Source organism: Oreochromis niloticus, linkage group LG11 (genome assembly GCF_001858045.2).
Source record: "Oreochromis niloticus isolate F11D_XX linkage group LG11, O_niloticus_UMD_NMBU, whole genome shotgun sequence".
NCBI classification, from domain to species: Eukaryota; Metazoa; Chordata; class Actinopteri; order Cichliformes; family Cichlidae; genus Oreochromis; species Oreochromis niloticus.
In genome coordinates this window covers 33,347,159-33,372,946 of record NC_031976.2, presented here as the reverse complement: position 1 = coordinate 33,372,946, position 25,788 = coordinate 33,347,159, and the positions used below count along the sequence as shown (strand labels likewise).

The 25,788-nt window shown below is 42.1% G+C and overlaps 25 non-coding genes across 25 annotated transcripts; 6 read left to right on the top strand and 19 right to left on the bottom strand.

The window, feature by feature from the left end:
• Positions 1-916: 916 nt before the first annotated feature.
• trnad-guc (transfer RNA aspartic acid (anticodon GUC)) lies at positions 917-988 on the bottom strand. Its single transcript has one exon. It is a non-coding gene; the product is annotated as a tRNA-Asp (tRNA).
• Positions 989-1,142: 154 nt separating this feature from the next.
• On the top strand, positions 1,143-1,214 carry trnaq-uug (transfer RNA glutamine (anticodon UUG)). The gene has a single exon. It is a non-coding gene; the product is annotated as a tRNA-Gln (tRNA).
• Positions 1,215-1,688: 474 nt separating this feature from the next.
• Positions 1,689-1,761, bottom strand: trnav-cac (transfer RNA valine (anticodon CAC)). Its single transcript has one exon. It is a non-coding gene; the product is annotated as a tRNA-Val (tRNA).
• Positions 1,762-2,360: 599 nt separating this feature from the next.
• trnav-aac (transfer RNA valine (anticodon AAC)) lies at positions 2,361-2,433 on the bottom strand. The gene has a single exon. It is a non-coding gene; the product is annotated as a tRNA-Val (tRNA).
• A 579-nt stretch (positions 2,434-3,012) lies between these two features.
• Positions 3,013-3,084, bottom strand: trnad-guc (transfer RNA aspartic acid (anticodon GUC)). Its single transcript has one exon. It is a non-coding gene; the product is annotated as a tRNA-Asp (tRNA).
• A 155-nt stretch (positions 3,085-3,239) lies between these two features.
• On the top strand, positions 3,240-3,311 carry trnaq-uug (transfer RNA glutamine (anticodon UUG)). Its single transcript has one exon. It is a non-coding gene; the product is annotated as a tRNA-Gln (tRNA).
• A 474-nt stretch (positions 3,312-3,785) lies between these two features.
• On the bottom strand, positions 3,786-3,858 carry trnav-cac (transfer RNA valine (anticodon CAC)). Its single transcript has one exon. It is a non-coding gene; the product is annotated as a tRNA-Val (tRNA).
• A 599-nt stretch (positions 3,859-4,457) lies between these two features.
• On the bottom strand, positions 4,458-4,530 carry trnav-aac (transfer RNA valine (anticodon AAC)). Its single transcript has one exon. It is a non-coding gene; the product is annotated as a tRNA-Val (tRNA).
• A 580-nt stretch (positions 4,531-5,110) lies between these two features.
• trnad-guc (transfer RNA aspartic acid (anticodon GUC)) lies at positions 5,111-5,182 on the bottom strand. Its single transcript has one exon. It is a non-coding gene; the product is annotated as a tRNA-Asp (tRNA).
• Positions 5,183-5,336: 154 nt separating this feature from the next.
• trnaq-uug (transfer RNA glutamine (anticodon UUG)) lies at positions 5,337-5,408 on the top strand. Its single transcript has one exon. It is a non-coding gene; the product is annotated as a tRNA-Gln (tRNA).
• A 473-nt stretch (positions 5,409-5,881) lies between these two features.
• trnav-cac (transfer RNA valine (anticodon CAC)) lies at positions 5,882-5,954 on the bottom strand. The gene has a single exon. It is a non-coding gene; the product is annotated as a tRNA-Val (tRNA).
• A 599-nt stretch (positions 5,955-6,553) lies between these two features.
• trnav-aac (transfer RNA valine (anticodon AAC)) lies at positions 6,554-6,626 on the bottom strand. Its single transcript has one exon. It is a non-coding gene; the product is annotated as a tRNA-Val (tRNA).
• Positions 6,627-7,206: 580 nt separating this feature from the next.
• trnad-guc (transfer RNA aspartic acid (anticodon GUC)) lies at positions 7,207-7,278 on the bottom strand. Its single transcript has one exon. It is a non-coding gene; the product is annotated as a tRNA-Asp (tRNA).
• A 155-nt stretch (positions 7,279-7,433) lies between these two features.
• On the top strand, positions 7,434-7,505 carry trnaq-uug (transfer RNA glutamine (anticodon UUG)). The gene has a single exon. It is a non-coding gene; the product is annotated as a tRNA-Gln (tRNA).
• Positions 7,506-7,979: 474 nt separating this feature from the next.
• trnav-cac (transfer RNA valine (anticodon CAC)) lies at positions 7,980-8,052 on the bottom strand. Its single transcript has one exon. It is a non-coding gene; the product is annotated as a tRNA-Val (tRNA).
• Positions 8,053-8,651: 599 nt separating this feature from the next.
• On the bottom strand, positions 8,652-8,724 carry trnav-aac (transfer RNA valine (anticodon AAC)). Its single transcript has one exon. It is a non-coding gene; the product is annotated as a tRNA-Val (tRNA).
• A 580-nt stretch (positions 8,725-9,304) lies between these two features.
• Positions 9,305-9,376, bottom strand: trnad-guc (transfer RNA aspartic acid (anticodon GUC)). Its single transcript has one exon. It is a non-coding gene; the product is annotated as a tRNA-Asp (tRNA).
• A 155-nt stretch (positions 9,377-9,531) lies between these two features.
• On the top strand, positions 9,532-9,603 carry trnaq-uug (transfer RNA glutamine (anticodon UUG)). The gene has a single exon. It is a non-coding gene; the product is annotated as a tRNA-Gln (tRNA).
• A 472-nt stretch (positions 9,604-10,075) lies between these two features.
• On the bottom strand, positions 10,076-10,148 carry trnav-cac (transfer RNA valine (anticodon CAC)). The gene has a single exon. It is a non-coding gene; the product is annotated as a tRNA-Val (tRNA).
• Positions 10,149-10,747: 599 nt separating this feature from the next.
• On the bottom strand, positions 10,748-10,820 carry trnav-aac (transfer RNA valine (anticodon AAC)). Its single transcript has one exon. It is a non-coding gene; the product is annotated as a tRNA-Val (tRNA).
• Positions 10,821-11,400: 580 nt separating this feature from the next.
• Positions 11,401-11,472, bottom strand: trnad-guc (transfer RNA aspartic acid (anticodon GUC)). The gene has a single exon. It is a non-coding gene; the product is annotated as a tRNA-Asp (tRNA).
• Positions 11,473-11,627: 155 nt separating this feature from the next.
• On the top strand, positions 11,628-11,699 carry trnaq-uug (transfer RNA glutamine (anticodon UUG)). Its single transcript has one exon. It is a non-coding gene; the product is annotated as a tRNA-Gln (tRNA).
• A 474-nt stretch (positions 11,700-12,173) lies between these two features.
• On the bottom strand, positions 12,174-12,246 carry trnav-cac (transfer RNA valine (anticodon CAC)). The gene has a single exon. It is a non-coding gene; the product is annotated as a tRNA-Val (tRNA).
• Positions 12,247-12,845: 599 nt separating this feature from the next.
• trnav-aac (transfer RNA valine (anticodon AAC)) lies at positions 12,846-12,918 on the bottom strand. Its single transcript has one exon. It is a non-coding gene; the product is annotated as a tRNA-Val (tRNA).
• A 580-nt stretch (positions 12,919-13,498) lies between these two features.
• trnad-guc (transfer RNA aspartic acid (anticodon GUC)) lies at positions 13,499-13,570 on the bottom strand. Its single transcript has one exon. It is a non-coding gene; the product is annotated as a tRNA-Asp (tRNA).
• Between the last annotated feature and the right edge of the window lie 12,218 nt (positions 13,571-25,788).

The window sequence follows — 25,788 nt, the reverse complement described above, 5'->3', positions numbered from 1 at the left end:
AGAGCCACTCATTTCCAAGACCTTAGTCTGTGCCTGCATCTTCAGTAAATATGGTGACTCTAGACATGTTGATTTGTGTGAAATTTTCTGAAATTTGGGCTATAGACAACTTTTTAGCAACATGAGCATCCAAAGGTTACAAACGTCACAGCCCTGAACAAGGTTTGAGTACTTTCTCTCCTGTGTGTCCCAAACAGCAGTACAACCCCACAAGATAAAGCAATGCCTGCAGGCAGACACTTTTGTATGGGGAAACAAGGAAGCATGTTTCCGCCTGGTTTCGGACCAGGACCTTTCGCGTGTTAGCGAACGTGATAACCACTACACTACGGAAACGGAGCGTGCGTGCCCTCTCCTCATTAGAGGGGCATTTCGATGCCTTCTTACATTTGAGGACTGCTATGACAGATCATGTAGCACTAGTGAGAAGCGGGGAACTCCCATTTGTGTAATTTTTCAAGCATTCCCCCAGTTATGGTTATATTGACAATCCAAATTGTGATCTCGAGACAGCATCTCTTCTCGTGGGAGCTGATCTTCTTGTTGACAAGCTCTTTGATGTTCTTTGTCTGGCTAGCACACAACCTACAGAAGACAAAGCCAAGAGACTTATTTGTCAATAGGGACGCAAGTAAAGCGGAGAAAACGCTGGACAAGCAGAGTTCTCTTGGACTAGCATCTCTTCTCATGGGAGCTCTTGCCTAGAAGACATTTTTGACTTGTGAGCGCACAGGTGGAATTGATGTTTTTTCAAGCCCATTATAGGACTAGATTATTAGATTGACTAGGATGTGGGGGAGAAATTCCACAGGGTCTTTTTGAATGATGGACTCCGTGCAAGAAATGCACGTAGCGTGCGATTAAAGGGTGTGTGGTCATTCCAGGTAAAAGGCAGAGCAGAGAAGGAGACTGCTCACTCCCCGTCGGGGAATCGAACCCCGGTCTTCCGCGTGACAGGCGGAGATACTGTCCACTATACTAACGAGGACCTGCGAGCTCTGCCAGAGTCACGTCAAGCTGGGATTTGCAGTAGGTAGGTATGACACGCAAACTGTTGTCGGCCATGTAAAAATCTCCATCAGTTTACCAGGAACTACAGTTTTATGGGTGTTTGACAGACAACTTTTTTCTTCAGTCAGCAGGGTTCCATGGTGTAATGGTGAGCACTCTGGACTTTGACTCCAGTGATCTGAGTTCAAGTCTCAGTGGAACCTCATTTGGCTTTCTTGCCCTTTGCTCCACAGGTACATTAGCATTAGCACACGCTAGCATGAGAGTCTAAGGACTTAAAGAACAAGTTAGTGGCCCAGTCAATTCCACTCCTCTTCTGTTGACTGATCTCATCTGCGCGTGGTCTTCATGCCGCACCAAACCTGGCTCATGCTCTTCTGCTGCACTTTCCACTTCAGCGTCCCGCTATGTCTTTCATTGGCCATCTTTACTCAAGTCAACAATTCCCCTTGTACTCTTCTCACTTCTAATTCTGTTGCCACCACTGAAGACCCCGAGCTTCTGGTTGACAAGCTCTTTGATGTCCTTTGCTTGGCTAGCACACAACCTACAGAAGACAAAACTAGGAGACTTATTTCTCAATAGGGACGCAAGTAAAACAGAGAAAATGCTGGACAAGCAGAGTTGTCTAAACAGTGAACATCATTTCCCTTGTGACCAAAGAAGCAAAACATCCATGTTTCCGCCCGGTTTCGGACCGGGGACCTTTCGCGTGTGAGGCGAACGTGATAACCACTACACTACGGAAACGGTGAGCGATGACTTGCTTGGCTTTGCAATGTGTCTCAATGAGTAATCTGGCCAATCTGACAAATCTGATGGCATGTTACTATCATGTCCTTGAACGGAAGGAGCCATGAAGAAGAGACAGACGCTCGCTAGCAAGGAATCTGAACTATAGTCTCCATGTTAGGCTCACTTAAACTTTTGACATTTAGGAGTTCTCTGAAGCAAGCGCAGCACAACATATGCTGCCCTAAGAACCCCAGAACCTCGAGCAGCAGAAATGTTGCCTAAAGAGGCCATGTGTTTCATCGCGTTGTGCATTGGCTGAAAATAGGCCCAAGTCCTGTGCAGGCCAGCTAGAGCCACTCATTTCCAAGACCTTAGTCTGTGCCTGCATCTTCAGTAAATATGGTGACTCTAGACATGTTGATTTGTGTGAAATTTTCTGAAATTTGGGCTATAGACAACTTTTTAGCAACATGAGCATCCAAAGGTTACAAACGTCACAGCCCTGAACAAGGTTTGAGTACTTTCTCTCCTGTGTGTCCCAAACAGCAGTACAACCCCACAAGATAAAGCAATGCCTGCAGGCAGACACTTTTGTATGGGGAAACAAGGAAGCATGTTTCCGCCTGGTTTCGGACCAGGGACCTTTCGCGTGTTAGGCGAACGTGATAACCACTACACTACGGAAACGGAGCGTGCGTGCCCTCTCCTCATTAGAGGGCATTTCGATGCCTTCTTACATTTGAGGACTGCTATGACAGATCATGTAGCACTAGTGAGAAGCGGGGAACTCCCATTTGTGTAATTTTTCAAGCATTCCCCCAGTTATGGTTATATTGACAATCCAAATTGTGATCTCGAGACAGCATCTCTTCTCGTGGGAGCTGATCTTCTTGTTGACAAGCTCTTTGATGTTCTTTGTCTGGCTAGCACACAACCTACAGAAGACAAAGCCAAGAGACTTATTTGTCAATAGGGACGCAAGTAAAGCGGAGAAAACGCTGGACAAGCAGAGTTCTCTTGGACTAGCATCTCTTCTCATGGGAGCTCTTGCCTAGAAGACATTTTTGACTTGTGAGCGCACAGGTGGAATTGATGTTTTTTCAAGCCCATTATAGGACTAGATTATTAGATTGACTAGGATGTGGGGGAGAAATTCCACAGGGTCTTTTTGAATGATGGACTCCGTGCAAGAAATGCACGTAGCGTGCGATTAAAGGGTGTGTGGTCATTCCAGGTAAAAGGCAGAGCAGAGAAGGAGACTGCTCACTCCCCGTCGGGGAATCGAACCCCGGTCTTCCGCGTGACAGGCGGAGATACTGTCCACTATACTAACGAGGACCTGCGAGCCTCTGCCAGAGTCACGTCAAGCTGGGATTTGCAGTAGGTAGGTATGACACGCAAACTGTTGTCGGCCATGTAAAAATCTCCATCAGTTTACCAGGAACTACAGTTTTATGGGTGTTTGACAGACAACTTTTTTCTTCAGTCAGCAGGGTTCCATGGTGTAATGGTGAGCACTCTGGACTTTGACTCCAGTGATCTGAGTTCAAGTCTCAGTGGAACCTCATTTGGCTTTCTTGCCCTTTGCTCCACAGGTACATTAGCATTAGCACACGCTAGCATGAGAGTCTAAGGACTTAAAGAACAAGTTAGTGGCCCAGTCAATTCCACTCCTCTTCTGTTGACTGATCTCATCTGCGCGTGGTCTTCATGCCGCACCAAACCTGGCTCATGCTCTTCTGCTGCACTTTCCACTTCAGCGTCCCGCTATGTCTTTCATTGGCCATCTTTACTCAAGTCAACAATTCCCCTTGTACTCTTCTCACTTCTAATTCTGTTGCCACCACTGAAGACCCCGAGCTTCTGGTTGACAAGCTCTTTGATGTCCTTTGCTTGGCTAGCACACAACCTACAGAAGACAAAACTAGGAGACTTATTTCTCAATAGGGACGCAAGTAAAACAGAGAAAATGCTGGACAAGCAGAGTTGTCTAAACAGTGAACATCATTTCCCTTGTGACCAAAGAAGCAAAACATCCATGTTTCCGCCCGGTTTCGGACCGGGGACCTTTCGCGTGTGAGGCGAACGTGATAACCACTACACTACGGAAACGGTGAGCGATGACTTGCTTGGCTTTGCAATGTGTCTCAATGAGTAATCTGGCCAATCTGACAAATCTGATGGCATGTTACTATCATGTCCTTGAACGGAAGGAGCCATGAAGAAGAGACAGACGCTCGCTAGCAAGGAATCTGAACTATAGTCTCCATGTTAGGCTCACTTAAACTTTTGACATTTAGGAGTTCTCTGAAGCAAGCGCAGCACAACATATGCTGCCCTAAGAACCCCAGAACCTCGAGCAGCAGAAATGTTGCCTAAAGAGGCCATGTGTTTCATCGCGTTGTGCATTGGCTGAAAATAGGCCCAAGTCCTGTGCAGGCCAGCTAGAGCCACTCATTTCCAAGACCTTAGTCTGTGCCTGCATCTTCAGTAAATATGGTGACTCTAGACATGTTGATTTGTGTGAAATTTTCTGAAATTTGGGCTATAGACAACTTTTTAGCAACATGAGCATCCAAAGGTTACAAACGTCACAGCCCTGAACAAGGTTTGAGTACTTTCTCTCCTGTGTGTCCCAAACAGCAGTACAACCCCACAAGATAAAGCAATGCCTGCAGGCAGACACTTTTGTATGGGGAAACAAGGAAGCATGTTTCCGCCTGGTTTCGGACCAGGGACCTTTCGCGTGTTAGGCGAACGTGATAACCACTACACTACGGAAACGGAGCGTGCGTGCCCTCTCCTCATTAGAGGGGCATTTCGATGCCTTCTTACATTTGAGGACTGCTATGACAGATCATGTAGCACTAGTGAGAAGCGGGGAACTCCCATTTGTGTAATTTTTCAAGCATTCCCCCAGTTATGGTTATATTGACAATCCAAATTGTGATCTCGAGACAGCATCTCTTCTCGTGGGAGCTGATCTTCTTGTTGACAAGCTCTTTGATGTTCTTTGTCTGGCTAGCACACAACCTACAGAAGACAAAGCCAAGAGACTTATTTGTCAATAGGGACGCAAGTAAAGCGGAGAAAACGCTGGACAAGCAGAGTTCTCTTGGACTAGCATCTCTTCTCATGGGAGCTCTTGCCTAGAAGACATTTTTGACTTGTGAGCGCACAGGTGGAATTGATGTTTTTTCAAGCCCATTATAGGACTAGATTATTAGATTGACTAGGATGTGGGGGAGAAATTCCACAGGGTCTTTTTGAATGATGGACTCCGTGCAAGAAATGCACGTAGCGTGCGATTAAAGGGTGTGTGGTCATTCCAGGTAAAAGGCAGAGCAGAGAAGGAGACTGCTCACTCCCCGTCGGGGAATCGAACCCCGGTCTTCCGCGTGACAGGCGGAGATACTGTCCACTATACTAACGAGGACCTGCGAGCCTCTGCCAGAGTCACGTCAAGCTGGGATTTGCAGTAGGTAGGTATGACACGCAAACTGTTGTCGGCCATGTAAAAATCTCCATCAGTTTACCAGGAACTACAGTTTTATGGGTGTTTGACAGACAACTTTTTCTTCAGTCAGCAGGGTTCCATGGTGTAATGGTGAGCACTCTGGACTTTGACTCCAGTGATCTGAGTTCAAGTCTCAGTGGAACCTCATTTGGCTTTCTTGCCCTTTGCTCCACAGGTACATTAGCATTAGCACACGCTAGCATGAGAGTCTAAGGACTTAAAGAACAAGTTAGTGGCCCAGTCAATTCCACTCCTCTTCTGTTGACTGATCTCATCTGCGCGTGGTCTTCATGCCGCACCAAACCTGGCTCATGCTCTTCTGCTGCACTTTCCACTTCAGCGTCCCGCTATGTCTTTCATTGGCCATCTTTACTCAAGTCAACAATTCCCTTGTACTCTTCTCACTTCTAATTCTGTTGCCACCACTGAAGACCCCGAGCTTCTGGTTGACAAGCTCTTTGATGTCCTTTGCTTGGCTAGCACACAACCTACAGAAGACAAAACTAGGAGACTTATTTCTCAATAGGGACGCAAGTAAAACAGAGAAAATGCTGGACAAGCAGAGTTGTCTAAACAGTGAACATCATTTCCCTTGTGACCAAAGAAGCAAAACATCCATGTTTCCGCCCGGTTTCGGACCGGGGACCTTTCGCGTGTGAGGCGAACGTGATAACCACTACACTACGGAAACGGTGAGCGATGACTTGCTTGGCTTTGCAATGTGTCTCAATGAGTAATCTGGCCAATCTGACAAATCTGATGGCATGTTACTATCATGTCCTTGAACGGAAGGAGCCATGAAGAAGAGACAGACGCTCGCTAGCAAGGAATCTGAACTATAGTCTCCATGTTAGGCTCACTTAAACTTTTGACATTTAGGAGTTCTCTGAAGCAAGCGCAGCACAACATATGCTGCCCTAAGAACCCCAGAACCTCGAGCAGCAGAAATGTTGCCTAAAGAGGCCATGTGTTTCATCGCGTTGTGCATTGGCTGAAAATAGGCCCAAGTCCTGTGCAGGCCAGCTAGAGCCACTCATTTCCAAGACCTTAGTCTGTGCCTGCATCTTCAGTAAATATGGTGACTCTAGACATGTTGATTTGTGTGAAATTTTCTGAAATTTGGGCTATAGACAACTTTTTAGCAACATGAGCATCCAAAGGTTACAAACGTCACAGCCCTGAACAAGGTTTGAGTACTTTCTCTCCTGTGTGTCCCAAACAGCAGTACAACCCCACAAGATAAAGCAATGCCTGCAGGCAGACACTTTTGTATGGGGAAACAAGGAAGCATGTTTCCGCCTGGTTTCGGACCAGGGACCTTTCGCGTGTTAGGCGAACGTGATAACCACTACACTACGGAAACGGAGCGTGCGTGCCCTCTCCTCATTAGAGGGGCATTTCGATGCCTTCTTACATTTGAGGACTGCTATGACAGATCATGTAGCACTAGTGAGAAGCGGGGAACTCCCATTTGTGTAATTTTTCAAGCATTCCCCCAGTTATGGTTATATTGACAATCCAAATTGTGATCTCGAGACAGCATCTCTTCTCGTGGGAGCTGATCTTCTTGTTGACAAGCTCTTTGATGTTCTTTGTCTGGCTAGCACACAACCTACAGAAGACAAAGCCAAGAGACTTATTTGTCAATAGGGACGCAAGTAAAGCGGAGAAAACGCTGGACAAGCAGAGTTCTCTTGGACTAGCATCTCTTCTCATGGGAGCTCTTGCCTAGAAGACATTTTTGACTTGTGAGCGCACAGGTGGAATTGATGTTTTTTCAAGCCCATTATAGGACTAGATTATTAGATTGACTAGGATGTGGGGGAGAAATTCCACAGGGTCTTTTTGAATGATGGACTCCGTGCAAGAAATGCACGTAGCGTGCGATTAAAGGGTGTGTGGTCATTCCAGGTAAAAGGCAGAGCAGAGAAGGAGACTGCTCACTCCCCGTCGGGGAATCGAACCCCGGTCTTCCGCGTGACAGGCGGAGATACTGTCCACTATACTAACGAGGACCTGCGAGCCGCTGCCAGAGTCACGTCAAGCTGGGATTTGCAGTAGGTAGGTATGACACGCAAACTGTTGTCGGCCATGTAAAAATCTCCATCAGTTTACCAGGAACTACAGTTTTATGGGTGTTTGACAGACAACTTTTTTCTTCAGTCAGCAGGGTTCCATGGTGTAATGGTGAGCACTCTGGACTTTGACTCCAGTGATCTGAGTTCAAGTCTCAGTGGAACCTCATTTGGCTTTCTTGCCCTTTGCTCCACAGGTACATTAGCATTAGCACACGCTAGCATGAGAGTCTAAGGACTTAAAGAACAAGTTAGTGGCCCAGTCAATTCCACTCCTCTTCTGTTGACTGATCTCATCTGCGCGTGGTCTTCATGCCGCACCAAACCTGGCTCATGCTCTTCTGCTGCACTTTCCACTTCAGCGTCCCGCTATGTCTTTCATTGGCCATCTTTACTCAAGTCAACAATTCCCCTTGTACTCTTCTCACTTCTAATTCTGTTGCCACCACTGAAGACCCCGAGCTTCTGGTTGACAAGCTCTTTGATGTCCTTTGCTTGGCTAGCACACAACCTACAGAAGACAAAACTAGGAGACTTATTTCTCAATAGGGACGCAAGTAAAACAGAGAAAATGCTGGACAAGCAGAGTTGTCTAAACAGTGAACATCATTTCCCTTGTGACCAAAGAAGCAAAACATCCATGTTTCCGCCCGGTTTCGGACCGGGGACCTTTCGCGTGTGAGGCGAACGTGATAACCACTACACTACGGAAACGGTGGGCGATGACTTGCTTGGCTTTGCAATGTGTCTCAATGAGTAATCTGGCCAATCTGACAAATCTGATGGCATGTTACTATCATGTCCTTGAACGGAAGGAGCCATGAAGAAGAGACAGACGCTCGCTAGCAAGGAATCTGAACTATAGTCTCCATGTTAGGCTCACTTAAACTTTTGACATTTAGGAGTTCTCTGAAGCAAGCGCAGCACAACATATGCTGCCCTAAGAACCCCAGAACCTCGAGCAGCAGAAATGTTGCCTAAAGAGGCCATGTGTTTCATCGCGTTGTGCATTGGCTGAAAATAGGCCCAAGTCCTGTGCAGGCCAGCTAGAGCCACTCATTTCCAAGACCTTAGTCTGTGCCTGCATCTTCAGTAAATATGGTGACTCTAGACATGTTGATTTGTGTGAAATTTTCTGAAATTTGGGCTATAGACAACTTTTTAGCAACATGAGCATCCAAAGGTTACAAACGTCACAGCCCTGAACAAGGTTTGAGTACTTTCTCTCCTGTGTGTCCCAAACAGCAGTACAACCCCACAAGATAAAGCAATGCCTGCAGGCAGACACTTTTGTATGGGGAAACAAGGAAGCATGTTTCCGCCTGGTTTCGGACCAGGGACCTTTCGCGTGTTAGGCGAACGTGATAACCACTACACTACGGAAACGGAGCGTGCGTGCCCTCTCCTCATTAGAGGGGCATTTCGATGCCTTCTTACATTTGAGGACTGCTATGACAGATCATGTAGCACTAGTGAGAAGCGGGGAACTCCCATTTGTGTAATTTTTCAAGCATTCCCCCAGTTATGGTTATATTGACAATCCAAATTGTGATCTCGAGACAGCATCTCTTCTCGTGGGAGCTGATCTTCTTGTTGACAAGCTCTTTGATGTTCTTTGTCTGGCTAGCACACAACCTACAGAAGACAAAGCCAAGAGACTTATTTGTCAATAGGGACGCAAGTAAAGCGGAGAAAACGCTGGACAAGCAGAGTTCTCTTGGACTAGCATCTCTTCTCATGGGAGCTCTTGCCTAGAAGACATTTTTGACTTGTGAGCGCACAGGTGGAATTGATGTTTTTTCAAGCCCATTATAGGACTAGATTATTAGATTGACTAGGATGTGGGGGAGAAATTCCACAGGGTCTTTTTGAATGATGGACTCCGTGCAAGAAATGCACGTAGCGTGCGATTAAAGGGTGTGTGGTCATTCCAGGTAAAAGGCAGAGCAGAGAAGGAGACTGCTCACTCCCCGTCGGGGAATCGAACCCCGGTCTTCCGCGTGACAGGCGGAGATACTGTCCACTATACTAACGAGGACCTGCGAGCCTCTGCCAGAGTCACGTCAAGCTGGGATTTGCAGTAGGTAGGTATGACACGCAAACTGTTGTCGGCCATGTAAAAATCTCCATCAGTTTACCAGGAACTACAGTTTTATGGGTGTTTGACAGACAACTTTTTTCTTCAGTCAGCAGGGTTCCATGGTGTAATGGTGAGCACTCTGGACTTTGACTCCAGTGATCTGAGTTCAAGTCTCAGTGGAACCTCATTTGGCTTTCTTGCCCTTTGCTCCACAGGTACATTAGCATTAGCACACGCTAGCATGAGAGTCTAAGGACTTAAAGAACAAGTTAGTGGCCCAGTCAATTCCACTCCTCTTCTGTTGACTGATCTCATCTGCGCGTGGTCTTCATGCCGCACCAAATCTGGCTCATGCTCTTCTGCTGCACTTTCCACTTCAGCGTCCCGCTATGTCTTTCATTGGCCATCTTTACTCAAGTCAACAATTCCCTTGTACTCTTCTCACTTCTAATTCTGTTGCCACCACTGAAGACCCGAGCTTCTGGTTGACAAGCTCTTTGATGTCCTTTGCTTGGCTAGCACACAACCTACAGAAGACAAAACTAGGAGACTTATTTCTCAATAGGGACGCAAGTAAAACAGAGAAAATGCTGGACAAGCAGAGTTGTCTAAACAGTGAACATCATTTCCCTTGTGACCAAAGAAGCAAAACATCCATGTTTCCGCCCGGTTTCGGACCGGGGACCTTTCGCGTGTGAGGCGAACGTGATAACCACTACACTACGGAAACGGTGGGCGATGACTTGCTTGGCTTTGCAATGTGTCTCAATGAGTAATCTGGCCAATCTGACAAATCTGATGGCATGTTACTATCATGTCCTTGAACGGAAGGAGCCATGAAGAAGAGACAGACGCTCGCTAGCAAGGAATCTGAACTATAGTCTCCATGTTAGGCTCACTTAAACTTTTGACATTTAGGAGTTCTCTGAAGCAAGCGCAGCACAACATATGCTGCCCTAAGAACCCCAGAACCTCGAGCAGCAGAAATGTTGCCTAAAGAGGCCATGTGTTTCATCGCGTTGTGCATTGGCTGAAAATAGGCCCAAGTCCTGTGCAGGCCAGCTAGAGCCACTCATTTCCAAGACCTTAGTCTGTGCCTGCATCTTCAGTAAATATGGTGACTCTAGACATGTTGATTTGTGTGAAATTTTCTGAAATTTGGGCTATAGACAACTTTTTAGCAACATGAGCATCCAAAGGTTACAAACGTCACAGCCCTGAACAAGGTTTGAGTACTTTCTCTCCTGTGTGTCCCAAACAGCAGTACAACCCCACAAGATAAAGCAATGCCTGCAGGCAGACACTTTTGTATGGGGAAACAAGGAAGCATGTTTCCGCCTGGTTTCGGACCAGGGACCTTTCGCGTGTTAGGCGAACGTGATAACCACTACACTACGGAAACGGAGCGTGCGTGCCCTCTCCTCATTAGAGGGGCATTTCGATGCCTTCTTACATTTGAGGACTGCTATGACAGATCATGTAGCACTAGTGAGAAGCGGGGAACTCCCATTTGTGTAATTTTTCAAGCATTCCCCCAGTTATGGTTATATTGACAATCCAAATTGTGATCTCGAGACAGCATCTCTTCTCGTGGGAGCTGATCTTCTTGTTGACAAGCTCTTTGATGTTCTTTGTCTGGCTAGCACACAACCTACAGAAGACAAAGCCAAGAGACTTATTTGTCAATAGGGACGCAAGTAAAGCGGAGAAAACGCTGGACAAGCAGAGTTCTCTTGGACTAGCATCTCTTCTCATGGGAGCTCTTGCCTAGAAGACATTTTTGACTTGTGAGCGCACAGGTGGAATTGATGTTTTTTCAAGCCCATTATAGGACTAGATTATTAGATTGACTAGGATGTGGGGGAGAAATTCCACAGGGTCTTTTTGAATGATGGACTCCGTGCAAGAAATGCACGTAGCGTGCGATTAAAGGGTGTGTGGTCATTCCAGGTAAAAGGCAGAGCAGAGAAGGAGACTGCTCACTCCCCGTCGGGGAATCGAACCCCGGTCTTCCGCGTGACAGGCGGAGATACTGTCCACTATACTAACGAGGACCTGCGAGCCTCTGCCAGAGTCACGTCAAGCTGGGATTTGCAGTAGGTAGGTATGACACGCAAACTGTTGTCGGCCATGTAAAAATCTCCATCAGTTTACCAGGAACTACAGTTTTATGGGTGTTTGACAGACAACTTTTTTCTTCAGTCAGCAGGGTTCCATGGTGTAATGGTGAGCACTCTGGACTTTGACTCCAGTGATCTGAGTTCAAGTCTCAGTGGAACCTCATTTGGCTTTCTTGCCCTTTGCTCCACAGGTACATTAGCATTAGCACACGCTAGCATGAGAGTCTAAGGACTTAAAGAACAAGTTAGTGGCCCAGTCAATTCCACTCCTCTTCTGTTGACTGATCTCATCTGCGCGTGGTCTTCATGCCGCACCAAATCTGGCTCATGCTCTTCTGCTGCACTTTCCACTTCAGCGTCCCGCTATGTCTTTCATTGGCCATCTTTACTCAAGTCAACAATTCCCCTTGTACTCTTCTCACTTCTAATTCTGTTGCCACCACTGAAGACCCCGAGCTTCTGGTTGACAAGCTCTTTGATGTCCTTTGCTTGGGTAGCACACAACCTACAGAAGACAAAACTAGGAGACTTATTTCTCAATAGGGACGCAAGTAAAACAGAGAAAATGCTGGACAAGCAGAGTTGTCTAAACAGTGAACATCATTTCCCTTGTGACCAAAGAAGCAAAACATCCATGTTTCCGCCCGGTTTCGGACCGGGGACCTTTCGCGTGTGAGGCGAACGTGATAACCACTACACTACGGAAACGGTGGGCGATGACTTGCTTGGCTTTGCAATGTGTCTCAATGAGTAATCTGGCCAATCTGACAAATCTGATGGCATGTTACTATCATGTCCTTGAACGGAAGGAGCCATGAAGAAGAGACAGACGCTCGCTAGCAAGGAATCTGAACTATAGTCTCCATGTTAGGCTCACTTAAACTTTTGACATTTAGGAGTTCTCTGAAGCAAGCGCAGCACAACATATGCTGCCCTAAGAACCCCAGAACCTCGAGCAGCAGAAATGTTGCCTAAAGAGGCCATGTGTTTCATCGCGTTGTGCATTGGCTGAAAATAGGCCCAAGTCCTGTGCAGGCCAGCTAGAGCCACTCATTTCCAAGACCTTAGTCTGTGCCTGCATCTTCAGTAAATATGGTGACTCTAGACATGTTGATTTGTGTGAAATTTTCTGAAATTTGGGCTATAGACAACTTTTTAGCAACATGAGCATCCAAAGGTTACAAACGTCAGAGCCCTGAACAAGGTTTGAGTACTTTCTCTCCTGTGTGTCCCAAACAGCAGTACAACCCCACAAGATAAAGCAATGCCTGCAGGCAGACACTTTTGTATGGGGAAACAAGGAAGCATGTTTCCGCCTGGTTTCGGACCAGGGACCTTTCGCGTGTTAGGCGAACGTGATAACCACTACACTACGGAAACGGAGCGTGCGTGCCCTCTCCTCATTAGAGGGGCATTTCGATGCCTTCTTACATTTGAGGACTGCTATGACAGATCATGTAGCACTAGTGAGAAGCGGGGAACTCCCATTTGTGTAATTTTTCAAGCATTCCCCCAGTTATGGTTATATTGACAATCCAAATTGTGATCTCGAGACAGCATCTCTTCTCGTGGGAGCTGATCTTCTTGTTGACAAGCTCTTTGATGTTCTTTGTCTGGCTAGCACACAACCTACAGAAGACAAAGCCAAGAGACTTATTTGTCAATAGGGACGCAAGTAAAGCGGAGAAAACGCTGGACAAGCAGAGTTCTCTTGGACTAGCATCTCTTCTCATGGGAGCTCTTGCCTAGAAGACATTTTTGACTTGTGAGCGCACAGGTGGAATTGATGTTTTTTCAAGCCCATTATAGGACTAGATTATTAGATTGACTAGGATGTGGGGGAGAAATTCCACAGGGTCTTTTTGAATGATGGACTCCGTGCAAGAAATGCACGTAGCGTGCGATTAAAGGGTGTGTGGTCATTCCAGGTAAAAGGCAGAGCAGAGAAGGAGACTGCTCACTCCCCGTCGGGGAATCGAACCCCGGTCTTCCGCGTGACAGGCGGAGATACTGTCCACTATACTAACGAGGACCTGCGAGCCTCTGCCAGAGTCACGTCAAGCTGGGATTTGCAGTAGGTAGGTATGACACGCAAACTGTTGTCGGCCATGTAAAAATCTCCATCAGTTTACCAGGAACTACAGTTTTATGGGTGTTTGACAGACAACTTTTTTCTTCAGTCAGCAGGGTTACTAAAACCGTGAGTTTTTTGCGAGAATGTCTCATGAAAGTGACGTAAGCGAGTGCGACGTTCGTGACAACAGCTGTCTGCAGATCAACAATGGATAATATATCAAGTACGGGAGAGAGTATGAGTGTGCAGTGTTTAAAGCGTGGAAGTACTGACCTTACTTTGAGTTTGATTCCATAGAAAGTGACAAAAACATTAGCGTCCGTTGTGCGTGGGAAGAAAACTTCTTTTTACAGCGACAAAAAACTCCTTAACTTCCAAGCAAGCACCGAGTGCGGTACGACTGTAATGGGAAATTGACAGAGTAACTCGCGGAGTCTTCAACTGACCGCTGCGGCACACCTGCACCAGGGTAAACCCCCGCCTACCCCAGTCCTGCTTTACAGGTGAAAATAGTGCAACTAGCCTTTGACTTTATTTATTTTCTTCTGTGTTTTACTTGCATCTATTTGAAAGAGTGAGTGTAAACACAAAAAAAAATTTATTTTATGTGCTGGAATGTGCAGAAAATAGGTTTAAATGTTAAACAAATTTCTTCCAGTCAGAGAATATTGCATATAAGTTCATTTTTGCTTGATGCATAAAGTTAAAAGATTAAAACTAATAAAACAAGTTTTAAAAAGAGACATTTCCATTTGATTACATTTTGTATGATTGATTATGCAGAAAAAGTAGAATTGGGCTGAAAGATCTATTGCTTTATCACCTATTCAGGTTGTAAATTGTGTTTTTAAAAAGTAACTAAGTAACTAAGTAATTAATTACTTTTGAAAATAAGTAATCAGTAAAGTAACAGGATTACTTTTTTGGGGAAGTAATCAGTAATTAGTTACTGATTACTTTTTTCAAGTAACTTGACCAACACTGTTCATGATACATTAAAAGCCAATTAAAATTAAAGGTATGTTCTGTATTTTTAAGTTTGATATTCATGTCTCTCAGGATGAGTGTCTCTTAATTCTGTCAGAACATGTTTAATCTAATTATGTTACTGTGTCATCACTCCCCAGGACTTTGCATACCTTCCTCTTACCACATAAGGTACTTCCACTATGTCAATTTGATAATGAATTGGACTGATGCTCAAAATTACTGCAGAGAGAAATACACAGACCTGGCCACCATCGACAGCATGGAGGCCATAAACAGACTGAACAGACCTCCTTTATCAACCACTACAGCATGGATTGGATTAAGAGATGACCCCGAAGCCTGGAAGGGAACACTGAAAAATTATACCAACTCATGGAGATGGTCAGCAACTGGTCAAACAAGTAAAACTGGTTATGAAGTTTGGCGTACTGGTGAGCCAGATAATTCTTTCAGTTCTGAATTCTGCGGGTTTATGAACTCTGATGGAACATGGTCTGATAAAGACTGTTTTCTTCTTAGCCCTTTTATTTGTTACACAGGTAAGGAATTATTTGTATTGATTATACCTACTGGCTTACCTATTAAAGATAAGATAACCTTTATTAGTCCCACACGTGGGAAATTTGTTTTGTCACAGCAGGAAGTGGACAGTGCAAAAGTTATGAAGCAAAAATTAGAATAAAATAAAATAAGAATAAATACAGTACACAACTGTACAGAATAGAATAAAATAAAATACTATATACAGTAGAATAAAATATACAATGAGATAAAAAATAGAGTACAAATGCTATATACAATTGAGTAAAAATACAACGATGCCAGAAAAGATTATTGCACATTAGTGTTATTGCACATTTGTGGATGTGTGTGTTTGATCAGTTAAAGTCTTTATTGTGGAGTCTGACAGCAGTGGGGAGGAAAGACCTGCGAAATCTCTCCGTCCCACACCATGGGTGCCGCAGTCTCCCACTGAAGGAGCTGCTCAGTGCTGTCACAGTCTCATGCATGGGGTGGGAGATGTTGTCCAACAGGGATGACAGCTTAGCCACCATTCTCCTGTCACTCACCACCTCCACTGGGTCCAGAGGGCATCCTAGAACAGAGCTGGCCAACAAGATACAAACTTGTCCATTAATCCATATCCAACACATTGTCAGTCACAACATACAAGCGCACATGTATCTCTCCTCTTCTGTGCAGTTATTATGTTTGTATTTGTGTATTGAAAAGCCAGTCTTTTAAATGATCACCATTTGATTCATTTTCTTCACTAAGTTAGTACTGGTTTTACTTTTGTCCTTTGCAGAGACAACAAACTCCTATGTGTATGTCACAATTGCGCGCATATGGTTGGATGCACAAGCTCACTGCAGAGCATACTACACTGACTTGGTTACAATCGAGAGCTCTGTTGAAAATACAAAGGTCTTTCAAAAAAAAAATCGCCTTTGAGTGGAGTGTGGATTGGTCTTTATAGAGAACCATGGACTTGGTCTGATAACAGCAACAGCTTATTTAGAAACTGGCTATCTGGAAAACCAAATAACGCTGACTTTAATGACTTTTGTGTGTGTGAATATTCTCAACATCAATGGACCGATGATGATTGCGCTCTTAAGAAAGCTTTCATTTGCGAGGAAGGTGACTGTTCCCTTCTCCAAAGAAACTTTATCTTCTTTTTTGTTTTAATTACTGTGCATCTGACTTGTTTGTGATTTTATATTTTATATTGTTCAGATAGAGTGCATACAACTGTGGTGAAAATAAGGATTCAAACTGACACTAACTTGACAGATGACACTATTAACACCCAGGTCCTGCAACAGGTAATTCTTTTCTCTTCTCCATTGTTTTTTAGAAGTAGGAATGGTAGGACAAAAATCTGATATGAAGTTATACTGAATTTAACATAAGAAAATGTTGCCAAAAAATGCCAATTATTGTATTCTTTCTTAGCTAAGTGCAAAACTAGCAAGTGAGGAACCAGCTGACATCAAGCTGCAATGGAAGATTCAGCCCAGAAAACAGGAGACAGTCAACTTGACACATGCGACCTGTACAACATTCCCTTGACAAAGACAATTATGAATAAATGAGTCAATCAGTAATACTTATTTTTCAAATGAGGAACCTGTCACATTATCTCTAAGGTGACCATATCCAAACAAGTCTGGTCACCCTATTTTGGGAAGAATAGGTTTGTTTGACAAAATGTTACACATGGTTTGTGTTAAGAGGTAGTTTGAAATTTTGTTGTAATATATATTTAGTAGATAAAGGTCAAGTAAATGACACATGGATACTTTACTAATACAATGATTTATTAACTTGATGGTAGTTACTTTATATGTTTTTAGCCTGTCTTTAAAACTGTGCGGCTTGTGACTGATAAACAACTTCTCCTAGATTTAGTTTTTTCAAAGGTTTTATTTATTTATTTATAAATGAAACTATGTGACATCTCTTGGCTTATTACTAAGCAGCAATAAGCCACATGGAATTATTTTTTCAAGTATGGGAAAAAAACAAATCAAATTTCATTTTACACGTATTCATTTTCATTGCCACAGTTAAATTCCTCGCACATAAATTCAAAAAATGTCTTGCGCATGACTTATGGCAAAAAATAATATTTCCATAACACAGACACAATTTTACATATTCAGGTTTACAGAGTCATTGAAAATCAACAGAGATGAATGAAATTAGTGTTTTTTATGTTTATCTAGGAATTTTGAAATTTTAAGAAACACAGGGGGGGGAAATAAAAAAGTAGAAGATAGTAAAAAATAACAAATTAAACTATACATAAACTTTAAAACTGATGGACCATCCTAACACGGCCATAATATAATTTCTTGTTTTGACTCTTTTTATGGCTAAATGATTGGAAAGTTAAATAACTTAGATTAGTCATCTACCTATTAATAGCCATTAGTTTGAGTTTGTTTGAGTTGGATTTAAATCTTTTTAAATAAATGAAATCATTTTTTAAAAGTAGTCTGCTCCTAGATTTAACCTGGAGTGCCACTGTTGCAGTTTAATAGTTGAATGAACCTGGAATTTAAATCTGAACTCAAAACAAAAATAATGAGTCAAAAGTAACCTTTTTACATTTTATCATATTTTCCTTCATTATTCATAGATTTACATTACACTGCACAGACAACACTCATTTGATTTTAATAATGGTAGGAAAATGTCTCTTTTGTCTTTATCTACCTTATATTTTACAGAAGAAATCATTTAGGTCTTATAAATCGCTTTGTATAATCTTATTTTTGAAAACTGCTCTACAAATGCATTGGCTAGTTTTATCACTAGAAATGTTTGATGTATCTATTAAACTTAACTTTCCTAATCATGATGTAATCACATTGTAAGGTTGCTTTTGTGGGATTTAGTGTGTTTATTTCCAGCATTGAAGAATAAATAAAACAAACATGGTTGGCCACCGTCAAATCAGAGAAAAGTTTCTTAATCTTTTAAACGTCTCCCTAATGTCTAATTTGATCATCTGTTTAGAGCTAAAGTCCAGTGATCAGCTATTTTCCATTTAGCAGCACTCAATACGACTGTGACATGAATGAGTACCCACACACACACGGCGTTGCACATTGCTTTGCATTCTATTGTTTATAGATTTTTGCACTCTCTGTCTGAGCAACTTTCCAGCTGCCACAATGTTGTCCCCTCCAGTTCCAGCAACATCCTTTAAAGGGAAGACATGATTCAGTGATGGAGGTCAGGTGTGTGAGTCAGCCTCTTCTGACACCACAACCCACTGCTCCACATCTTCCCTGCAGCCGAGCTACAAACCACACCCTGGCAAACCACCAACAAATGTCATCAGTAAAATGTGTTGTGTGTCATTAAATATTTTAAAGGTTTTACTGCGTAATCATCTGCCACTACTTGCTACTTTTCAGACATAAGCTTGTAAGGCTTCAGCATCACATCTTAAATGTCGCCTGTGAGCCATGACAGAATTTGCCCTGTCCTCTTTGATGTGGCAACTTAACCAGCTGTTGTTTGTTAGCTGGCTCGTTGTCAGCTGTCCGTAGATGGGAGAGTCCCATTTCGGGGCGATCGTGGTTCAAGAGTTGGCAGTTTGTCTTGTAATCGGAAGGTTGCTGGTTCGAGTACCGGCTCCGACAGTCTCAGTCGTTGTGTCTTTGGGCAAGACACTTCACCCGTTGCCTACTGGTAGTGGTCAGAGGGCCCGGTGGCGCCAGTGTCCGGCAGCCTCGCCTCTGTCAGTGCGCCCCCGGGCAGCTGTGGCTACAATGTAGCTTGCCATCACCAGTGTGTGGATGACTGAATGTAGTGTAAAGTGCTATACAAATACAGGCTATTTACCATTCTAATCTGCTAACATTAAGCATTTGCCACAATAATGGGAATAAACAAGGGAAGCTAAAGAGAAATGGTGGAGGAGAAGAAAGGCACATAAAAATGATGATAATATACATCTACAAATGCTAAACGGTTATATGTAGTTTTAAAGATCTATTTGTGTTCTTTAAATTAAAAGTAAATTATAAGGCGTAATGTGTTTTTAGCCACTTTCCAGCAACATACATAAAATGTGATTAGGCAGAACAGAGATGCCCATTGTAGTTAATGGATTAATGCTAAGCTTCTGAGAATTTACTTAATTTGCGGGGGGAACCTAAACGAGGGATTAATAAAGTTTTATCTATCTATCTATTTTTCAAGTCTTTGGAAAACATAACTACACAGCAATCTTTGTATATTTATGTGTACAGCAGTCTCCCTTCTATTACATAACTTTTAAAAATCACTTTAAACAGCTTTTAAAATGCTTGTTTTTAATGACTGAATTCAGTTTACTATGGTTAAAACATGTACAAAACAGACAGTAATGTTTTTCATCTCTCCTTTAACTGCAGCATTACATTTTTTTTTGTTGAAAAGAAAAGAAAAAAAGATATGAACACAAATTAAATTGGGCCATGCACTCCAGGGCTGAGCATCACTCTTCAAAGACTGCTGGAGATTTCTTCCTTTAAAAAGTGAGTTTTTCCTTCCCACTGGAAGTGCTTGCTTTTAGGAGGTAATGTGATTGTTGTGGTTTTCTCTTCAATATTGTCTTTACCTTACAATACAAAGTTCCTTGAGGCAACTGTGTTTGTGATTTGGGGCTATATAAATAAAATTGAACTGAAAAATGTAATTGAATTATGGGTGCCCAATGTGACACTTCCTCCTCTCCCTTTTTACTTGGACTCAGTGGTTAGGTTTAGTCAATAAAAACAACTTGGTTATGGCTGAGAAAGGCTCGCAGTTTGGGTTAAAGCATGCTCTTTCATGTCGTGTCAGTTTAGCTCACTGGCTGAGCAGGTGACCTTATGTCACATGTCTGGCTTCAAGTCTGACCTGTAGGGCTTTTCTGTGTGTCTCTCCTGCTCTCTCTTCTTCTTCTCTTTCCTTCTTCTTGTATACTCTTCCCTGCTGTACTGTCCAAAGAAGGTGAAAAATACACCATATACAAGAAGAGACATTGCTCAGATGTTTCATACTATACAAATCACAGAAATCACAGATCAAGCAGTGAGAATAGTAAAAAACCTTGAAGAAAGTCAAATATAACTTCAAAGAAGACTTTGCCTCTGTCATCTAGTGCGACAGTAAAAATAAAGAGATATATTGCACTAATAAATTACCCCTCCGTGGTGTTAAGTTTTAAAGTGAGGCTTTACAACTGGTTGTAAAGATGAAAAAAAGGAATGCTGAGGATCTGTTTGACTGTTGGTCATTTAGGGCCCACTTGCCATTTGGTGCAATATCCTGAACTAAATGCTGGAGACTCATAAATGCACAAAATGGGTTTTATTAACTTTGTGGGAAACCATTCCAAGCAGCAAAAAAGCACAATACTGAATACAACACCTCCTGGAACTGCTACATGTGCTGTCAGAGGCTTTGAGTACATTCACTCAAGATACATTTATGTACCACTCCTACCGATCCAGTATGCTGACTGTGATTGTCATTCATGGCTAAGATTCAAATAAAAAGACCTGCCCATTTATGGGGATCTAGAATAAAAAAACTTTCATGACTTTTGTGACAATGTTCTTTGGAAAGAAATATAACGGCCTGGACGCTGGTGGAGCAATATATTTCGCAAAACTACAGCGAAGGAAAAATCAGTTTTAAAGGTATAAAAGTTGTTTAATTCTTGCAGATGTAAAACAAAACTGTGGTAAAACATAATGTGTTTAAGTTTTGTGCATTTTTGTGTTTAAATTGTAATGTAAATTAATTCTGTTCACTCAATCCGGAAATCTCACCATCAATTTCTGTTCTGAAAATTTTACCCATCAGTCTGGAATGGGGTAAATCTGGACTCATTAGAACACATTAACATTTTCTATTGCTCATGAGTCTAACATGTATGCTTACTAGTAAACGGAAGCAGTTTTTCCCCAGATTAGCCTCACTGCTATCTTAGGACTATATAGCTATTAAGTCCGAATTACTTCAGGTCCCATCATATTGAGCATATGGAAAGGCTCTTTTGTCTTTACTGTTTAACAGATGCATGAGTTACACTTCTCATTTTGCACAATTTCATTTCACCAGACCTTAAAGTGAACTCCATTCACAATCATTAAAAAAAACAAAAAAGCAAATAAAAAAGATGGATTCACTACTATCCTTAAATGCTTTAATAATGCACTGGATAGAATTTCCTCAGTTGTCCTCATTCCTTGATGGAAGTCAATAATTTGACTCTTTTGAAACAGAATAATATCTTTTCCATGGCTACAGGATCTGTCTGCAGGTGTGGTTGTTTAAGAGAAGTTGCTCACTGCATCAGTTATGATGCAGTGAGCAGATAAATAACAGATAAATAACCTGTTGCCAGCCACTACAGTAATTATCCAATAGAAAGCTCGTTACTGTTTGCCCAGTTAAAACCCAGGTGGTGACTTTTTGGGAGGGCAGTATATATAGTTTCATTGTGAGCTAAAAGGAGTTTGACACCACTGGTTTAGGTATTTGGCACATTTGGAGCAGATAGTATTCTATGAGTAGTGTTAACCACACATTAAGATACAGTGTGTGGTATTAAGATATATGTGGTCAGTACCCAGCTTGTCTTAGAGCACCATCATCTGGCAAAAATGTATCAAGTGCCCTGATTTATGGCTAAATATCTGTATTACTATCAGATTCAGCTCTACTGTGTGTTTATTGATGTGTAGCAAATCTTACCATGCTTACATGTTAAACTAAAATGGTAAACAGGTTAACATTAAACTTGCTTTACATCAGATGCTAATATTCTCAACACAGTTACATGGCGTGTATAATGTGAATAGATCATTGTATCTTGGCCCTATGCCACAAGAACAATCAATGATGGATGGCTTAATACATGCACTCCATCCCAAAATGAAAACAAATGAATACTGGGAAGATGGAGAGTAAGAAAAAATGTAAGTGATGCTAAGTGGGACATAGGAAAGAGAGAAGAAGCGGCGCGGGGGAGGATGGATAAAGAAAGGAGGACAGGGGAAGACTGAGGTGGGAGGGAGGTCTAGCAGCAGCAGGCTGTAGGAATGTTTCACATGCCTGTCCTCTGCATGACCTCGCCTCCCTGGAGTGTGGGAGATACTGGGAGTAATTAGCCTCTTTTAACATTGGAGCTGTGCTGCCTCTCTGCCTCAATGGGGTTAGCAGTGGCATTGAAGGAGATCAAGTGTATTTATATTTTAAAAAAATAGCTTTGGCTTCCTGCTTTGGCACCACACGCTGTAGCACTCTGTGCCTTTCCAGTGGATAGACACAGACAACTACATATGCAGATTCTTTTGTGTCTTTTTTTTAGGTTATTCCAGTCATTTCCAGTTGAAAAATGCTGTAAATTACTTCCATTATCTTGAAGTGGAACAGATTTCCTTCCCCCACCCACTAACCCATCTTACAGCTGACCTACTTTATCTTCTGGTAGATTTAATTATGAATTCTTCTAACTGGAAATACTTCTCACTTAGAGTCAAGGATCAAGAATTAAACCGGACATGAATTAAGAGAAACGGAGCCTTGGAAGTATTGATTTTGTAAAAGGCCACATGGTTTTAATCATGGAATGCCAATACCAGTGTTATCACATTTACTTTGATGCCCTTTATTTAAAACAGATTGGTCTCTCTTTTTAACTCTTTAGCCCTTGAAAGCCTACGAGGAGTAACTGCTAAAGCGCTTTTCTCAACTGAGCAGTTCCTGTCATATTTGAGGCCTGCTTATAGAACAAAATGACTGGCTGTGCATCTGACGTTAGTGAGCGTGGTCTATTCTAATGGTTGTCAAACCATGTCTTTATTGAGGGGTCAAAATTTGTAACTAAGGGTACAAGGAGGTTGTCAAATGTCATCTTTATTCGGGAAAGAGTTAAAAGCATAAAGCTGAAAAGAGTGTGCATAATTCTGAAAAAACAAGTAGAAGGCCACTGGCATTTAAATAATAATCAGCTATTTATTGTCTCCATAAAGGTGAGTCGGCAGTCTGAAGTTTAACCTCTAAACCAAGTCAGCGGCTGTGTTGACTCTGGCACAAAATCTGATGTATTCAAGGCTAATCAGCTACACTGTTGGTTTGAAAACACATTTGCCTACCTGTCCATGCATGTCCATACCATGCATGTTCTCCCTATGTTTGCTTGGGTTCTTTCCAGGTACTCTGGCTTCCTCCCAGAGTCCAAAGACATGCAGTTAGTGGGGTTAGGTTAATTGGTGATTCTAAATTGCCTATAGGTGTGAATGTGAGTGTGAATGGTTGTCTGTCTCTGTGTGTTAGGCCTGCGTCAGATTGGCATCTTGTCCAGGGTGTACCCCCCTCCTCACTCTATGGTAGCTGGGGCCTGTGACCCTGATACGGATAAGCAGAAGAGAATGGATGGATGGCTGAAATTGCAGTGTAGTGGTGATTTCTTCCGGCTCTAAACATTTATATAAATAACAATAGTCATAATTTCAGTAATACTTATAGTTCTGACATCCAATCCTCACTGATGCTCATGAGCATCTTGGGAAGTGACTAAAAGAATGAGCTCCTGGAAATTAACTTAGTCTGAAGAGCGGCTGAGATCTCCCTTAAGGTGAAGAGCTCAGTCATTTGGGTGGGACTCCGAGCAGAGTCTATACTCCTTCATAACAAAAGGAGCTAGTTGCCAGATTAATTACCAGGTCAGGTGTTTTAGCCCTATTCTACAAGCAGGAGGCCTGTGCAAACTGGAGAGGTGGCTGGGCAGAAGGAGTTCTTTCTAGCCATCTCTGCTTTGACTTTTACCCTCATGATCCAGATAAGCAATGGATGGATAAATGGATGGATGGAAATATAAAAACATAAAACTACAGCGCCAGTGTAGTAACAATGTTGTTACTATCTTACATTTCCTTTCAAAAACATTACATCTGATAACATTGTAAGAACATTTCCCCATCTTTAGCAGAAAGTCACAGTTATGGCTGTTTAATAAACTATATTTATGTTGTTCTAGATGGTAGAGTGGTTAGCACATTTGACTGGCAAGCAAAAGGTTGCTTTTTTGATTCAGGTCAGACACATAAAGCCTCTTTGCGGTTGTGAGAGTAAAACTGTCAATTCAAACATTAGTATCAAACAAGTAGTTTTTCTTTGATATTGATTCAATGGGGCAGAAAAGTCTCTGAATGGTACGGTGATCATACAGCTGTCACTATGTAAGCAGTTGCAAATTATGACAGATTACAGCATTAGCATAACATAATGTGTGTAAGGAACACAGTAACTTTTTTCTGTCTAAAGTTTCAGTTATTCAAACATACATATAAATAAAAGAAATAAGACAGAAAGAAAGTACACTGTCAGTGGTTCCACATTGTAGTAATTATTATATATTAGCCTTATTTAGAAGCAAAAGCTCCCTGGTTTGAGACTGGAAGAAGATACAAATCTAGTTTCACGAGGTCCCAAGCTGGACAAATGGGAGGGTTGCATCAGAAAGGGCATCCGGTGTAAATCTGTGACAAAACCTATGCAGGCAAAAGTACCTTATCCCAGTATCCTGTGAGCAAAATTATTGTATGTGCAGGCAAATTTTAAGAACATTTTTAGACTCTGTTGATTTACGTTTTTTGAAAACTCTGTGTACCAAATATTTCATCAGCAGTTTCTTTTGTTCGTTGTATAAAAATAACTCCTATTGCATTATTTATATGATCAATAAAAACATGAGGAATTAGGCTCAAGTTCTTGTTATTAGATTCAAATTTTCCCCTATGTGGTCGTATGAAACATCTTTGCAAAGTAATAATTCTTTGTAATAAAAAGAAATTAAATTAAGTAACAGCGAAGTTTAAGTTACTAGAGGAGTCTGTAAGAACAAGTAACTGCTAAGTTTACTCTGACCTGAAATCAAGATTAAGGAATAAGTTCTCCCTTCAAGCACACGTGCACTGGATTTTTAACAGGAGAAAAGCTGATATAGTTTTTCATGAGTAGAAATCAGAAATAGTTGCAAAACCACAGGTATTCTGCCTCCAAAAGTTGGCTACAGCTGGCATACAGCTCTTACTATATTAAATACTCTTACAGTATATAAAAACTATGATTTATCATCAACAAGCCATCATAAACATCAAATCCATGTTGCAAAACCATCTTAATGTAATAAAACCTAGTTTAACTGTAGTAAATATTCAAAACTTACTACAAATTGTCCTCAAGTTTTCTCAGTTAGTCCATTTATTCCTCATCAGCTCTTCCTTTCCGTATTTCTTATTTTTCTAGCATAAAGCTTAAAGTCAAATCTTCTGTGTGAGCATTACAGAGAGCCACTTTTCTGTTTTTCATTTTTCAAATTCTTCACACTTGTCAAATATAAACAGTTGAGATTTCTTGTTGTTTTGATTTTTAATGGATTTTTTTTTTTATGGCACCCACATGTGTTGGGACAGGACAATTTTACACATCTACCATCTTTTTTCAAAAATAGATATTATTTTAAATACTAAAATCTCTCAGTTTTCTCATGTTTTCTATTGCTTTGGGGGGGGGGTTGCAAATTATTGCATTCTGTTTTTATTTACATTTTACACAATACCCAACTTTTTAGGAACTGGGGATGAAAAAGATTTTTCAAAAACAGGGACGGTCTAATTTATTAGGTT